This window comes from Corapipo altera, unplaced genomic scaffold, assembly GCF_003945725.1.
Source record: "Corapipo altera isolate COAL_440 unplaced genomic scaffold, ASM394572v1 2c, whole genome shotgun sequence".
Classification (NCBI taxonomy): Eukaryota; Metazoa; Chordata; class Aves; order Passeriformes; family Pipridae; genus Corapipo; species Corapipo altera.
In genome coordinates this window covers 3,829,894-3,846,305 of record NW_020884923.1, presented here as the reverse complement: position 1 = coordinate 3,846,305, position 16,412 = coordinate 3,829,894, and the positions used below count along the sequence as shown (strand labels likewise).

Sequence of the window (16,412 nt, the reverse complement as noted above, 5' to 3'; positions counted from 1 at the left end):
TATCCAGGGATGAGTTTTACGGATGTGCAGGCATTGAACTAGACTGCTTCTAAGCATTCTTGGTCCAAAGTCTTCTCCTGAGAACACATTTGTCTGCCTGATCAACTTCTATCTTGACCTGCAAAGACATTCCACTCAGCCCTTGGGCTAAAGAGCAAATCTACCCAATCCAAAGAAATTTTTTCACTTTACTTGTTGAGAAAGCAAAACAGCCAATTATCTTTTCTGTTTCCTTTTCAGTATTCAACCCAACTGCTTTCCACAGTTAAAAGTAATCTCATAGCATGAACTATTTCATTTACCCCAAAAGGGGATTAGGACTTCTTGGAAACATTTTCAAAATAAACAGTTTCCTTACCATGCTTAAACAATGATTATTTAAGCAAGGTAGTCAAAATGTCTCAGAGGAGTTGTACTTGTCATTGTACAATTTTCAGCATGATCTACAATACGACCAGCCACTAGTGACCTGTATTAATCATGGGCTAAAGTATAATTAAGGTAAAATTAATGTACTGCAATGCTCTGGCAATTGCTGTTCATGTTCCCACCCTTTCTGCTGGCTTGCCAGACTGCTGCACTTCTGGTGGAGAAGTGGTCTGCAACTGAGGTCGAGTACAGGAATTCATTTTGCGCAGAGCAGAAACGTAAACGGACAAAAAAAACTGAATCAATTTTTATGAGCATACAGAGGAATTCTTTCCATCCTGATTATGGCAAGAGCTATTGGGCAGAAGAGCACTGCTAAAACTACCTAATTAAAAATTGCCTGTCAATATGATCAACAGGAGCTAGAAAATTACCTGCTAATGTACTGTCCCTGACTGTAAGGGAGAAAACGTTTCACTTCTTATCTGGTATGTGATTTAAAATACCATGTCATTGTATAAAAAATAAAAAGTCTATAATCTTGTAGCATCTACCCTAATTCTGCTTTTCTTCCCCTGTACAAGAGCTTCCAAATGCCTTAGTCCACAAGCACCAATACTCACTCATTTTTTTCTTCAACATACACGATTAGCTTCTCTCCTGTGACATGCTTACGGTTCTGCTTGCAGTTCACATTAATGGTGAAACATCTGCTATACTGCCACACAGAAGTATTGACTTAAATTTGTCACTGAAGGATTTTTCAGCAACCCAGCTTGTGGAAATATTTGACTACTACAGCCTTACAGTTTAGTGAGAAATATAAGGCAGCCTCAGAAATAACAAACAGTTTCAAGAAAGAAAGCTTTAACAGATGGCTGGGAATCTGGAAACCCATTTCCAAACTATTTCCTCTAGCTGAAGACCCAGAAAAAAACACCACCATGTGATCCACCTCACAGTCAAAGTCCTGTAGAATTAACTGCAACAGAATATTGAAAACTTTTGCATGGAGGAGAGTTTTTTGTTGAAGCAGATAAGCAGCTCCATTTTTCAAGGGATAAAAAATGAAACCCTTTGCACAAATGATTCATTACTAACCAGCAGTTTACAAACTCACAAGCATCTTGAGATGCAGCTGCATCCCACCATGATAGAGTCATGTTAAGATTACATACAAAGACTTCCAGGAGCCAGATCTTGACATTTCTTCCTCATTGAGAGGACAAGCCTGTGCAAATGCTTGTACATGTCCAAGTCAGGAACACATGCTAGTGAACTATTTCAACACCACCTACAGTTGTCTCATGCCTGCAATAGCCTCCAGGCTCCCAGTACCTCACTATCAGACAACTTGCACTGTCCTGTGGAAATCAAAAATATCTATCTATATTTTCAAAGCATAATGGTAATGCCAAAGTTTGAAAGCACTGCACTTCAGATCTATGAATGACAGAAACTTAAACTTCCACAATTTCTCCCCACTGATTAGAATCATTATAAACTTTAAACTCTCCTGGGTGGCCAGCCTGCCTCTACAGTCGGATAACTGTCCTCATCTCCTTTCTCTGAATTTTAACTAAATAGAGAGGAATAACAGGAACAGCAAAGGGGAAATCCCATAGCACTAACTCAGCGAAAATTAGACAGTATCACGTCCATCTGTTGCCTAAGCTAAAGAGTTTAAAAGTTTCCTGAGGTAGTAATACAGCTGTTGTGGAATTAATACATGCCTGAAAAACCAGATAGTCTGGTTGACTACAGTCCCTTGACTGTAGCTAGTTGTCTAATTTTTAGGCTTAGTCAGAAGAGAAAACAAATTCCTCAGTCCAGAGTTATTTCTTTCAGGTTTTTTACCAAAGTTGTTATGCAATGAAGTCACTTTTGTAGCATCCAAAGTTTTGCACATTTCAGCTCAACTCTCATTACAACACTTTCAAGTAGCTCCTAAAACACAGGAGTGGTGGTCAAAGCTTCTAAATATCAACAGGGGAATTCACAAGTCACTAATTATACACTACCTTTTCCAATATGGACACTGCAACACTAACACTCAGCTGACATTTGCAGTAACTTTCACCTCAGAAAGATCAACACAAACAATACAGAAGGAACCAGAAGTGTATAATACCAAGGGTGTGCAAAAGGAAAATAAAGCAGCTGGTACATGGTCTGCTTAGATAGTGCCGCCTTCTTTTTCTTCAAGAGGCCTAAAGAGCTTCAGCTGTAGTTATTTAAAATTCTCATGGGTGGCAGAAGCTGAGTGAACATCGTGGGTATTCTGTGCAAAGCTGAAGATGACTTTAGAGGAGCTACAAATTGACATAAGTAAATGAGGTAATAGAATATGGCTAATTTATAACCACTCTGATGCTAACCCACATTTCTTTACATTAAGGTCCTTGGGATAAAATATCACAATATACTACAGCTGTTTGCACACCATATCTACAATTACAGAAGGAAAACTAGCCTTTCAGTCAAACATACTGTGCACATTCAACTTTACATCTTCTGATGTCAGTATGGACTCCTGAACATGACTTCCTTATTTCAATGACCTTTTCTTTGCCTATATCAGAAATTTTTAACTTGATATGAACATTAATTTAGGTAAAGTTCAGCTGGTTAGCAAGCACTCAATAACTATTTTGCTTTAACATAGAGTCATCTAATCCATTTCAAAGCACTCTGCACATTACTGCTGAAGCCATTTTCACACATTTTCATGATATCCCAATGACATGACAAAAGCATAAGATTTCACTAAATCCAGAGGTAAAGCCTTGCTACTAGATAATGCAGTCAAACAATCTATTAAAATCATTGAAACTCCAAGTTAAAGCTGTTGAAAATTGCTTACTGACAAGTCACTAGCTACTCATCTTTTTGTTCTATGGATTAGTCAGTTTCTCAGTCAGCTCTCTCAGCTCTGTCCAAATATTGCTGGAAAGATAAAATGCCAAAACACCACAAATCACCATCAGTCGTATTACTATTACAGCAGTGCTGTATCAAGGAGCTTTCCCTCTTATAGGCCGGTTCAGAATATGACGTTCTTACCTTCACATGCACAACACAATTCAGGTTCATTCTGTAGAACCTCAACTCTATTCCATGAGTGCCATTTCACTCAAGTTTCTCCAATAAAATTCATGTTTTATCCACACAAGATCTATTAACAAGCACAATCAAAACAAAAACTTCCTACCCAAACCTATGAACAACCACCTCTACTCTTATAATTTTGTGCATAATTACCTATTTAGAATATTTATTCCAGTTCCATGATTCTCACAAATGAAAGTCCTAATATATACACAGATAACTTCATCAGAACTGAACTTGTAAATAAAATACACATAACCAAAATATTTGGAAAAATTATATACAGCTAACCAGTAGAGGGGTGCAAAAAGGACACTAGAAATTCAGGAGGGAAATTATAATCTTCAAATGAAAGGTTCTGGTCTGGTTGTTACTCCGAACTAGGATCAGAGGAAGAATATTTCTTAAGCTTATCTTCACATGAAAATAGCTACACATATTATAGCTTTAATCTCATTTAAATTAATATAATGTAACTGCTGCAAATAGTTTGGGGATATTTATTTCAATTCATTTTGCTTAAGTTGATTAGGACAGGCCTTGAACTATGTTTTGCACACGTACACTCCACACATCATTGGCTAAAACAAGAGTAACTGGTCACATATTTCTAGAATTCACATTTCTGTTTCAATTTACTAGGAGAGGGTAATATCTCTGGTAGAAAAAAAAAATGGAAGGATTTTTGAGTTTTCTAGTTTTCATGGTTTAAAAATTTTATAAACAAAACACACAAGTAAAACTGAGCAGAAAAAGTCCCACGCTTTTCACTGTCTGAGCTTAAAAAAAAGTAAAAGAAAGACAGGCTGAAGTGAAACTTCAATTTGTCCAAATCCAAAACAAAAAGAAAACCCAACCTGTAGCTTAACAGTGCTAGGTGTGACCCCACATCTTTAAGACAGAAACACAGCCAGATGGTGTATACACACACCTATCAAATGTAAGAACACTTCTATAGTGTTTCCTCTTTATGTTGTAGCTTTTAGATATAACCTCCTGCATGAGCTATCCAAATATGTTAAGTGAACATTTTCTGCATCTATTCATTGCTCTTAATCATTAATAATCCAGGATACTTGGCATCAAAGACTGGGGGAGAGGGAGAGGGGAGGGTGAAGGGAGACATTGGAACTACAGTTTTCTAGTATACACATTCAGGCCCAAGCATACCTTATCATCTTAACCATTAAAATTCTCAAATTTCTTACAGAAATGTTTCTTTTTAGGACTTCTGCCAAAAACAATAAGGTAATTATCTTACATTCCCTAAACTGACAATACTAACCTGTAAGTGGCCATGGATTAGGTGCAGGACTTTCCACAATCCATGTAGAAATTAAATTAATAATTTGACTTTGTAGATTCAACTCCATTACCAATGAATCCATTACATTTGTTTACCCTGAGATCAGGAGCAGTAGCATCACCAATTGAAAAAACCAAGTGAAAGGCCATCAGAAGTTATTTTTAATATAGTAAAAAATAAATACATAATGAAGGAAAGTAGCTGCTAAAGCTAAAAACAAACACCACCACAGCTTCAAACACACAGCGAATAAAAAAAATTAAAAAAAAATCTGAGTAATTGAAAGAAACAGTCTGGAAATCTGAGTTTTGGTATGCCTAACACTAAGATTCAGAAATGCTCTCCTTAATGACATTGCAACACCCAATTTCAATCACAGTCATAAAGCATAGTCAAAGTCATGCAAGTCACACAATCATAAAAGGCTGTAACACAAATATTCTCAGTGTTCTAGTGGTCTTGTTATATAAGTCAATACACAAAACAAATAAATTATGACCCATCCAATTATGTAAGCCAAATCAAGAAAATGTTACCACCTTATAAAATAAAAAGGATGAGGTTTGGGCTTTGTGGGGCTTTTGTTTGTTGGTTTGGAGTTTTCAGGTTTTTTTGGGGGGGCAGGGAATTGTTGACTGGGTTTTTTTTTTTTAAAGGAACCTTTACTCTCCATAACTTCTACAGAAACAGTAATGACAGTGAAATTTTAGAGAAGCAGAAGCAAAACTACAGCTGTTGTAAAAAAAAATGCATTATTCCTAGAAACAAATAAACCCACCAAACAACAACATATGAAGTGAAAAAAGTTGATGATATCTGACACAGAAAAGGATACTGGTTGCTTGTATGACTCACTGTACCACAGAAACTTTCAAACTGATGTAATAAGGATGAGACCTCATCATGCTAATATTGGCAGGTTGCTACGTATCAGACATTCAGCTACATTCAAAGTAATCAATATGCTAAAAATTGTTTCAATTCCAATATTTTCTCCTTGAAAACAACATATCCGATCATATTTATATTTGAAATTCCGTTTTCTTAACTTGCAAATATGACAGCAAGTGATAATTGTGTACATGTGCTAAAACTGCGGGGAAGAAATTAGGAGAAATGAGCTTTTTTGTGTTTTATTTTATTTCAATTGAAGTTCACTTGAGATCATGCTTGGTTTCCTCCTGATTGCTGCTGTCAGCCTACAAGGCACATAGCCTTCATTCTTCTGTTTCAGGCATTTAAAAGCATGATTTTACCATACCCATATTTCAAGAGCTGATCCTGGCAGCTTACATCAGCAGTAGATTTGCTCACAAGAGCCCTGAAATGCTTTAGCATGTAATGCTTCATGAAAATTCTGCACTCCAAGTACCTATTTAGTGAATCACATTTCTGGATGTCAGACTCAACATGCACTTACTTAAATGAGTTTTTTCCACCCTAATTAAAGAAGGCGTCTAATACAAATCTGTAAAGCTAAATCCATGCTTGCTTAGCATTCTTGGAAAAAAGCATCTTTCCAGAATCATCATTTTCATTTAACAACTTAACGCTCTTTTTTGAGGAGGAGGCAGGAGAGAAGACTAATAAACACTAGTAAAAATCATGATATCTGTTCAGCTTCAATATTTTATTCACAGATGGCAATAAATCACATGAATGCAGAAATTAATATAACAAATGACATTTTTCTTCCCCAAACTGGATGGAAAGGTAAACAGCTTTAAAGCTTATAAGAACGTGCTTTTAACAACAGATCACTTGGGTTGTGCTTACGAGAAACATATATCAAGTATGATCTTCAGAAACACAGTATTGAAAATAAGATTTGAATGAATCCTTCAATGAACTTTTTACCAGTAAAATAAACATCCAATATTTTTAATCACTAGTATGAACCTAAAACTTTAATATCAACACAAAAAACTCATCAGTTCCCAAAGAGGTTGGACGTTAAAGAAAGCTAAAACAGTTTTGTGTCCAAATTAATACGAATTTATAACTTAGTTTAGGTTCTATCCAGCTCAAGCTGGAAGTGTTCAAGCCAACATCACTGCAAAAGAAAATTCTAAATTTCTAGAGAGATTGCAGTAGAAAATTATCACATCTTAGGCAGTTTTTAAAGATTATATATGAAACCTATTGCAGTATTTATAAACACTTTGTTGACCCTGGCTGGATACCAGCTGCCTCCAAAGCTGCTCTATCACTCCCCTCCTCAACTGAATAGGGGAAAGAAAATAAAACGAAAGGCTATGGGTGAAAATAAGGGCAGGGAGAGATCACTCACTGATTGCCATGATGGGAAAAACAGACTCCACTTTGGTAATAAGTTAGAAAATTTGCTTCATCAAAATCAGAGTAGAATAATGAGAAATAAACCCAAATCTTCAAAACACCTTTCCCCCATGAATGGGATCTACAGTCAGTTCATCACACATTGCCTCAATTGCTCCTTCCTCCTCGGGGGGAGAACTCCTCACACTCTTCCCCTGCTCCAGCATGTAGTCCCTCCCACTGGAGACAGTCCTCTACCAACTTCTCCAAACTCAGTCCTTCCCATGGACTGCAGTGCTTCTTGAACTGCTTGAGCATGGGTCCCTTGCAGGTCACAAACCTGATCCAGTGTGGGCTCCTCTCTCCAAAGGTCCTGCCAGAAGCCTGCTCTAGCACGAGCTTCACAGAGGGTCACAGACTCCTTTGGGCACCCACCTGCTCCAGCATGGAGTCCTCCACTGGCTGCAGGTGGATCTCTGCTCCACTAAGGACCCCCATGAGCTGCAGGAGGACAGCCTACCTCACCACGCTCTTCACCACAGGCTGCTCTGGTGCTTTGAGCCCCTCCTCCCACTCCTTCTTCACTGACCTTAGCATCTGCAGAGTTACTGCCCTGTAAAGTAACTTTTTTCCCTTCTTGAATGTTATCTCAGAGGTGCTACCAGCATCACTGATGGGCTCAGCCTTGACCATCAGTGGGGTCTGTCTTGGAGCTGTCTGGTACTGGCTTTATCAAACATAAGAGAAATTTCTAGCAGCTTCACACAGAGGCTGCCCCAGTAGCCCTCCTGCTACCAAAATCTGACCACGCCTACCCAACAAACTTCTTTTCAATCTTGCTTGCACATTTTTGCCTCTTTAGCATTCCCTTCAGCAAACAAACACAGCTTTCACTGAGCTGAGTGAGAATGAAAATTACTGACTCAGTACTGAACAGTATAAACACCGTCTGCTACTTCTGAAAAGTACAGTTCATCTTCACCTTCCACATAGTTGCTTTCACAAAACAACTGAGTTTTTTTTGAATGGAGATATTGAATGGGAGGAAAAGTAACAGTCACTTGTATTTTTATTTGGAAGTCTTAGTAAGCACTATGCTTTTCCAGTGAAAACTGCTGTATGACTGAAAAGGAAAAACCTGACAATCCAAGGCATATATCTATGACTGTCTATCAACAGGAAAGTCAGACACTGTCTTCAGATTTGTTGATATATTCCCATATCACACTGCAGTTTAACACCAAGGAAAAGGAGAACCAATACATCTGCCTAACACGTCATCACTAGCCAGTAGCTACTGAACGGCAGCTTCCAGAAATGGAGCTACAAATTATTCTCATTGCCTTTCTATTTATATTAGTTCCCTTTGCATTGTATAGCATTATTTTTAGCAACTATTTTCTATAGCAAAATTCTTTACTCTTTGAGTTGTAATTTGGTAAGCTTCTCTTCCACACACATTTGCTTCATCTCCTTCATCACCATTTGCTCTGAAGTCATTCTGGTTTAGCCCTTTTTTTTTTTATACTGTATCCAGACACTAGAGATCAATGTTTCTGGTCTTCCAGAGAAAATCTATGCCTTTTTTAAGAGTGAATTTTTTTCCATCACTTCCTGCAGGAAATACAAAATAATTTTATACAAAACAATGACCAGAAAAAGAATATAAAGACATTTGAAATCAACAACTCTTCACCACAAGTCTCCTTACTAGATTTAAATCTCCTTGAATTTCTCTCAGCAGCTCCAGGCCCAAGATATGACTCCAATTCTCCTTTTTTTCATACCTCCTTAAGAGACACTGCTAAACTGACTTTGCTTCTTAGAAGAAGCTTTCTGCAATAGATATTTTAGAACAATGTTTACATACATAAATATTCCAAGGATCATTCGTCTTCCAAGAATCCTGCAAGTAAAAGATACTCAGCATTTCTTCACTATTGATTTTTTAATGGTCTTTTTGCTTTTATTGCAGTATTTTCTTTAGGATTTCCCAGTTAACAAAGCCATATCACTATGCTAATAAAAGGGACAACCAGGAGGTAAGAGTGGAAGGGAAATTATTTAAAGCTTTGACTGCTAGAAAATGGTACCATTTGACATTATGCAGAGAGCTTTGAAGGGTTCTCCAAGAAGAGGTATTCTGACAAGAGAAAATTGCAGAGCTGTGGCCTTCCATGCAATTTCATTTTCAATATTACGTCCTACCAATTATTACTTGTAAGGTTAACAGTCTGGTCAGAGTAACCACAGAAGGTCTGCGAGGCATCAGAGGCACTGCATATACGGAAACATATATCAATAATACACAGAAGAGGCAGTCTTGACATCCAGTGAAGCACCATTACGAAGCCATCACTTCTCGAGGTGAAGCAAGAATCCACACAACAACTCTTCCCCCCCAGGAAACTATCACATCCTTCCCAGGATTTCTGCCACAGGCATGTTCTCTAGATTCTCCACATCTAGAATCATGTTATTCTATTTTTTTCTGGGTCTTTTACTGTTCCCCCTTCTTCTTTTCTCTGTCCTGTATGTATGCAAGAGTCATAGGCTACCACAACACTACCTTCAGACTTCCCTCCTACAGGCACTGCCCCTTCTTTGACTCTTTCTTTTCCTTAATTTACAGTTGTCTTGTTCTTACCCTTCACTTGTCCTTATACTCTGTTCTCATACAACCTTCTTTCAGTGCAGTCAACATCCTCAGAAACCTAGCTCCCTCTAAAGATTTATAAGCTTTCACTACCTATATTCTATCTATTATCTATCACGGCCAATAATATCAATCTTAGACTTGCAGCGTAAGATATCTCCCTTTTATTCCAATGTTCCTCAGGTGTTTGGATCTTCACACCCCTTATGCCTCCTGATGTCTGTGTGCGCATATATGGATAACTTCCCTTGTCTGCCTGTTATCAAGAGAGATGACAAGGTAAAATGCAAATAGCAATCCATTTCGAGGAAGGAAGAAAAAAAAAGATGCTGGTGAAAAAGCAGAGATAAAGCACTATCTAATTCTGAGTTCATAAATTTGGATTATTTGCTGTCCAGCTAATCCTGAAACCTACTTAGGGTTTTCCTGCACATCCACTCTCAGGGCTAAAGAGCAACTACATTTTGAGTGAGGATGCAGCAGTTTATGTTGAAACATTATTATCAAAGATAAAAATCTGCAGAGTATTCCACAGGGTGATGTATTTTATCTCTGATGAGACACAATGTGCTGTAATTATTTTGTTTGAAACAAGTATGCACTTTCCTATAGCAACTGGAGATGATTAAAAAAGATAATTCTGAAAATTTTCAGGTTCTGTTCTTTCATGACAGTTTTGAGTGTTTGTATTACTCCCTTTAAAAGCTCCTTAATCCTTTGAATAGTTCTTACTATTGTGCTTATTACATATTGAGATTGAATTCTCCTACTAATTGTCTGCAGTGAAGTTCAAAAGGATTAGTTGCTATAGCAATACTTCATGTTGATTCAGAAATTAATGATAAAAGAAGTGGCAATTAGTACTATTAATTTTTACTAGAGAAATATGGGAAAGTGCTACAAGGCTGCTGGCCAAAAAAAAAAAAAATTTAAAAAAAATTTTAAAAAAAAAATAAAAATAAAAATAAAAAAAAAGTAGTATGATGTTGCATAGGTGACCAATACAGAACTTGCAGCAATCAAAGAAGCATAATGGATATTTCATGCTTCAGTATGTGCAGCATGAGTATTGCTGCCTTAATACCTCAAGACAGACTCAGACTCTGTTGTGTTTCAGGAATTCCCATAAGATCACAAGGATGTGTCTCCTTGCATACATAATGGCACTCGGTGGGACAAGATCCTCTACATTAGTATAAGGAAGAGGAATTTAATACTTTTCTCTGCAGATTTGACACTGTTCTTTCAGAGTTTTAAAGAGACCTTTCTTTGGCATTTTAGAGTGCAAGTATATTCATTCAAGACAATGACCTGCTTACTCTCATTCCTGAGTAATAGCCATGAAGCAGATAAGTGTTTTCCAGGTCACACGAAACCAAACGAGGTAATTAATATTCTATAACAACACTACAATTATCTCGCCAAATTATTTCTTATTTTTGTTGCAGCCCAGAACCTTCTACAAGGTATTTAAGGTTTCAGAGAGAATTTTCCTTTTTTTTAGGCTTGACTTGCTATTTAAATCTTATAAAGGATAGTGTGTCTCTGTATAACTGTTTGAAGTGTAAGGCTGAAGGAAGTGGAACACTTTTCTTCTTCAGTATGTATTTTGTAAGATTTTTTTTTTAATGTACAATTTGACAGCCTTAATAGTGTATTTCCTGCTACTAGAAACCCACATAATTACTGAACTCAAATTTACTTATTTCATAATGAAATGATGGAGGTTTTTTATAAATCCTTGTGGATGATAGATAGCATTTTTTCCCCTTCAAAACTGCCATGTTTATATCCTTTAGATGTTATAGCTGATAGTTTCTCAACATTCCTGAATGAAAGTCTGAGGTTTCTCAAAATCCATTAATCCTAGATGCTGGAAGGATCTTCTGCTTAGGACAAGGACATACAAGAATAAGGAGGCTGCAGGACAGTGTATGATGTCACAACTCTATACATTTGACCTGAAAAGGGGTCCCTTCATACATCATGTGGAGGCTTAAAGGTCCATGAAGAACCTTCAGCATCTGGCTCCTAAGGCTGTCAAATAAGGTAGTAATGGACAAAATGTTCAACACAAACACAGCTAGAGCTAAGCAGGTAAACCACATTGCACAAAATCCCTTGACCAACCACTGGCATTGAGATTAGATAATTTTCTTCAACAGAAGTCATGTACATACAGAGACATGCACTAGAAACTCCAAGCACTTTTTTAATCCCTTCCTTCCAAGTTTCTCAGTCCTCTATGAACTTGTTCGTTAGAGATAAACTTCTGACTTTTGTATTACAAGCTTTTGTATGTCACAATTAATCTTATTCCCATGGAGATATACTAGGAATGCAGAAGGACAGATTATCATCTAAATATGGTGAGAGATTAACCTTACACATCATCACACAGAGTCCTTACCCAGAGGGGGAAAGAAAACCAGAAATACAGATCATTACAGAGCCCAATTCCATCAACTTGTTGAATTTAACTGGACAATTCTGAAACCCCTAGTCACATTCACTATGTCCAAAAGAACTAGCAGAGCAGCCACAACTTCCTGGAGATCAAGTTTAGGAATAATGCTCACAACAGAGATCAACCAGACAGTTGGTCTGCATGGACCCTGACACTGTGACTATAGCAATGTATTGCACTTGGGTAAATGAACAAAACTTCGAATTTGCTTGCAGGAGAGTGTTCTAAATTAAAAAATGTTAGGTTTTTCTTTATCTTTAGAATGAAAGGACAAAAAACAGAAAAGGAAAGGTAATGGCATTGACAAGTGGCTGCATTTCTGAATAATATCCAGGAAAACACTTTCTGATTATCCATACCCTAGCTGTATTATTAAATATTTCTCTGTTACTATCTCCATCAAGATTAATTTACAGAAGTATCAAGCTGCCTCTAGCTCTCATTCTAGCAACTGATTATTTATCATTTGTAATATAACTGACATCTTTTGTTTTTCCAAAGATTTTCCAACCATAGAAAAGACCTTGCCTTCAATTTGCAAACATTTAATAAAGAAATTCACTTAAGCCTACCCTCCTTTACACCAACGGATGCCTGCAGCACAAAACCACACACTTAGTACATGCAAGAGGGTTAATCGTTGTAACACACAGTAATTTCAACATTTGACATTCAAGAGAATGCCTTCTCTTTTTGCCCTCACTGAATCTCCTAATCAGGCTTCCATGTACAAGGTTGTGTTACACTGGCACTCAACCACGGCACAAGAAGTAGCAAATGTTGCAGCCTGCTCTTATCCTCTCTTAAAAGAAAAATAAGAGAACTCCTGAGCATGAAGGTATAGTTTCATCATGGCACACCATGCTTATGTTAGATTTATTTATAATGTTTTGCACCCCAACACCATCAGGTACATAGTCTCGTATATGCTACAACACTGCTGGATGGACTGAGAGGCAAAATTTGGGCTTCTAGAGGTGTAGGTGATGGACACTCTCCCAGCATCTCTAACTGACAGCTTCACACATTACAGCAGCCGTGCAGTCTGGCAGAATTTATATTCTTCAACTGAAGACACAGAATGAAGTTACAGGGAATGTAGCAACACTGTTGAATGGATTTGCAAAACAGACTACTTTTGGTGTTACCAGGCTCTTTCTTTTTATTCCAAGCTTACAGATCCATTTAAACATCAGTTACATATCCATAAAATATGGTACTTAAATACAGATAAGAATACTGAGATGGCACTGCATATCCTTCCCCACATATTTTTATCCATACTGTTCCTTATTTTAAAGTCTTATTATATATCTTCACTAAATGAAAGTCTGCCATTATAGTATGCGACGCTATTAATATTAGTAAACTGTTCTATCATTATGTACTAAACTAAGCAACCATGCGTTTACATGCACTGAGCAGAGCTTTCATTGCCTTCAAATATTGCACAAATATTTTGTCTTATCCTCAGAACGCCATCTCCTCTTAATGGCAAACAAGCTGTAATATGATAATGAACAATACTAATTAAGGTCATCCAGATCACTCAGACTTTTTCCAAGCATCAAGCACCTTTTGCACCCCTTTCTGAGTCACATAACGCTGCGTAAGCACAGGAATTGTTGGCACAAAGTACACATTTAGGCTGTCTGCTACAATCAAGACAGAGAGAACAGGAGATATGACATATGAACCATAATGCTGTAGTATTCGTGTAGAAGAAATTTTTACCTTAGTCATCACAAGATTTTCTTTAGCATTTAGGATTTGATCCTGAAAACACTGACAGCATTAACGCTAAAACCCAAATACTAATGCAAGAAAGGGAGGTTTGAGAGTTTTAAAGCAGTTACTATAGCTTTAGAATGAAGAGTGTAGTAAGTGCAACAATTTTTTACACCAGCTTACAAATTAACCAAGACATTTTACTCCTTAATACTAATACTTAAAACTGTAATTTAAGGCACCATTGAGCACTGTGTGATGCTTCATATGGTCATGGCTGGTTTTCACTATGAAAACAACTACTGAGGCTGCTACTCTAAAATGTATAAAGCTGTTGGATGCAGACTATAACACTATGAGTAAGATGAATTTTTTTCAGTAACAGAAAGAAAAATGGACTGCACTTGACAATAAACAGATATATGATACAAAGTATGCCATTGGCTCCCTCCAGAAAGTTACTATTCATCTATTTGAAAATGAGATGAATTTACACCTCGTGACAGTTTCTGTAATAAATTAGGTTTTATTTCTTTTGAATGAAACAGGAAAGGATAAAAAAACTGAATTTCTGGGTTTGGTGGCAAAGTGCATCTGGTAGAAGAGAAGAACTTGCAACATGTTTTGATATAGCTGGCAGCAAGTCAGATGAATTTCATACCGGATTATCCCTGGAGCATTTCACTTCTTTGTTACTAAAATTCAGCAAAACTGCTACATTCAAAACAACCCAAGAAAATTGTTTTCAGTGTTTCAGCTCAAGTCAACTGATTCTTGTTTCCTAACGCTGGAGTTACTCTGTTAACATGCACAGGACACCAACATAAAAACACATAACTCTTAACGAGATTCAGCACTGGAAAAAGGTAGTCTTCATAGTGCTCTACGGGGCAATACACATAAAAGTTTCTGGTAATAACAGAACTGTATTAATTATTTTTTTTAAAGAAGAGAGCAAAAAACATGAAAACTTTTTTAGACACAACATCAGAAATCCCTGCAATACTTCTTTAGTCCCATGGAAAATTGCTACTGTATGAGTGACCTGCTTGCTTTCAAGCTGAAGCACGTTTCTGAAAGCCACCAAACCAGGCTTCCAACGTGGAAAAAGCAGCGTTTCCTACTGCAGTCCTGGTCCAACACAACTAAGTAAACCAAACGCTGCCAGATTAAATATAGAGGCAGGTGAAATAAAATCAATATATCATTCACTAACTTTGAGGTGTATAGGTACATAAACAAAAAAAATGAGTGATATTTCAGTCAATGTAGGATATAAATACAAGAAAATATATCACTTGGGCAACATCCTCAGGACATATCCCGACTTCTGTTTGCTGTTTTTAAAGTTTCTCAACCTGTGTCAGCAATACTGAAGTTATAGTTCTTCAGTCTGCGACTACTTCTATATATGGTCAGCACAGATATTTGCTGGGATTTTTGTTTTTCCAAAGTAATCCCAGACAATCAGAAGCCAGTTAATCAGTAAGAAAACCCGCATGAGTGGATCCACAGCCCTTCACATGAGTCCATTTGGGCTTCTCTGTCCCAAGACTTATACAGCAAATGGAATACTGCTAGTCATGGTTTTAAGTAAATACTCGGGCTCCGCTTCAGACACTCCCGTGGGTGCGCTGGCAGCGCACACCCTACCCCCCGCTACCTTCCCAAACTCCAGCCCGCACTCCGGTGCGCGATCCCCGTTGGATCCAGAAAGAAGCGGACACCGCTCACAGTCGCGGGGACGGTCAGCGACTGCCCTCGGGGAGGCCGCGCAGCGCTGCGCGCCCGCGCATTGCCCCCGCGGGACCGGCCCGACAGCCGGCGGCACGTCGAGCGCTGCCCCGGGGCTCCGGGGCGAGCCGCCGCAAGACAAGACTCCGCGCTGTGCGGCGGCGGCCCCCGACCTCTCCGACTCAGCGGAAGGGCGAGCCTACGGGCACCTCGCGGCGCCGCTCGAGGGGCGCAGCGCTCCCGGGAGCGGCAGCTCCGCCGAGCCCCGCGGGGAGCGGGGCAGCCCCGCCGCGCTCCGCGGAGCCCTCCGGCGGCCGCCGCCGCTGCGACCGCCTGAGCCCCCCACCCCGGGAGGGCAGGGAGCAGCGGGCAGGGGGTCCTACGGCTCCTCACCCACCCCGCCGCAGGGACCGTGTCCGCAACTTTCCCCGCGGGGAGTCCCGCCGCGCTGCCGGCCCGGGCGGCGCCGCACGCCGCACCCCACCGCTGGCACAGCGCACGTAAGAGAGGACAAACAAACAAAAGCCCCCCAGACCCTCTCGAACCGGCGTTTCTCCTCCTTCCTACCTGCCCGGCTCCCGGCGACCCCACACCGCCCGCTCCGCGCCGAGCGCTCCCCGCGGCGCCCAGGTGGCGTTAGGAGCGCGCTTCCCACGGGCGGCGCGCCCCCGGCGGCCGGCACATCCCCCACCGGGCGCCGCCGGGAGGAGGGCGCTCCGCACCCGCCCGCGACACCGACACCGCCGCCGCACCTGTGCCCGGGCAGC

General features: G+C 39.3%; 1 protein-coding gene across 2 annotated transcripts in view; it reads right to left on the bottom strand.

Annotated features, from left to right (window-relative positions):
- The window catches only part of CHRM3 (cholinergic receptor muscarinic 3), a 280,416-nt gene extending 264,110 nt beyond the window's left edge, over positions 1-16,306 (bottom strand). For both annotated transcript variants that reach the window (XM_027657360.1, XM_027657363.1), the window contains exon 1: positions 16,213-16,306. The gene's annotated coding sequence lies outside the window, so the exon portion shown is untranslated. The remainder of the gene's footprint in view (positions 1-16,212) is intronic.
- Between the last annotated feature and the right edge of the window lie 106 nt (positions 16,307-16,412).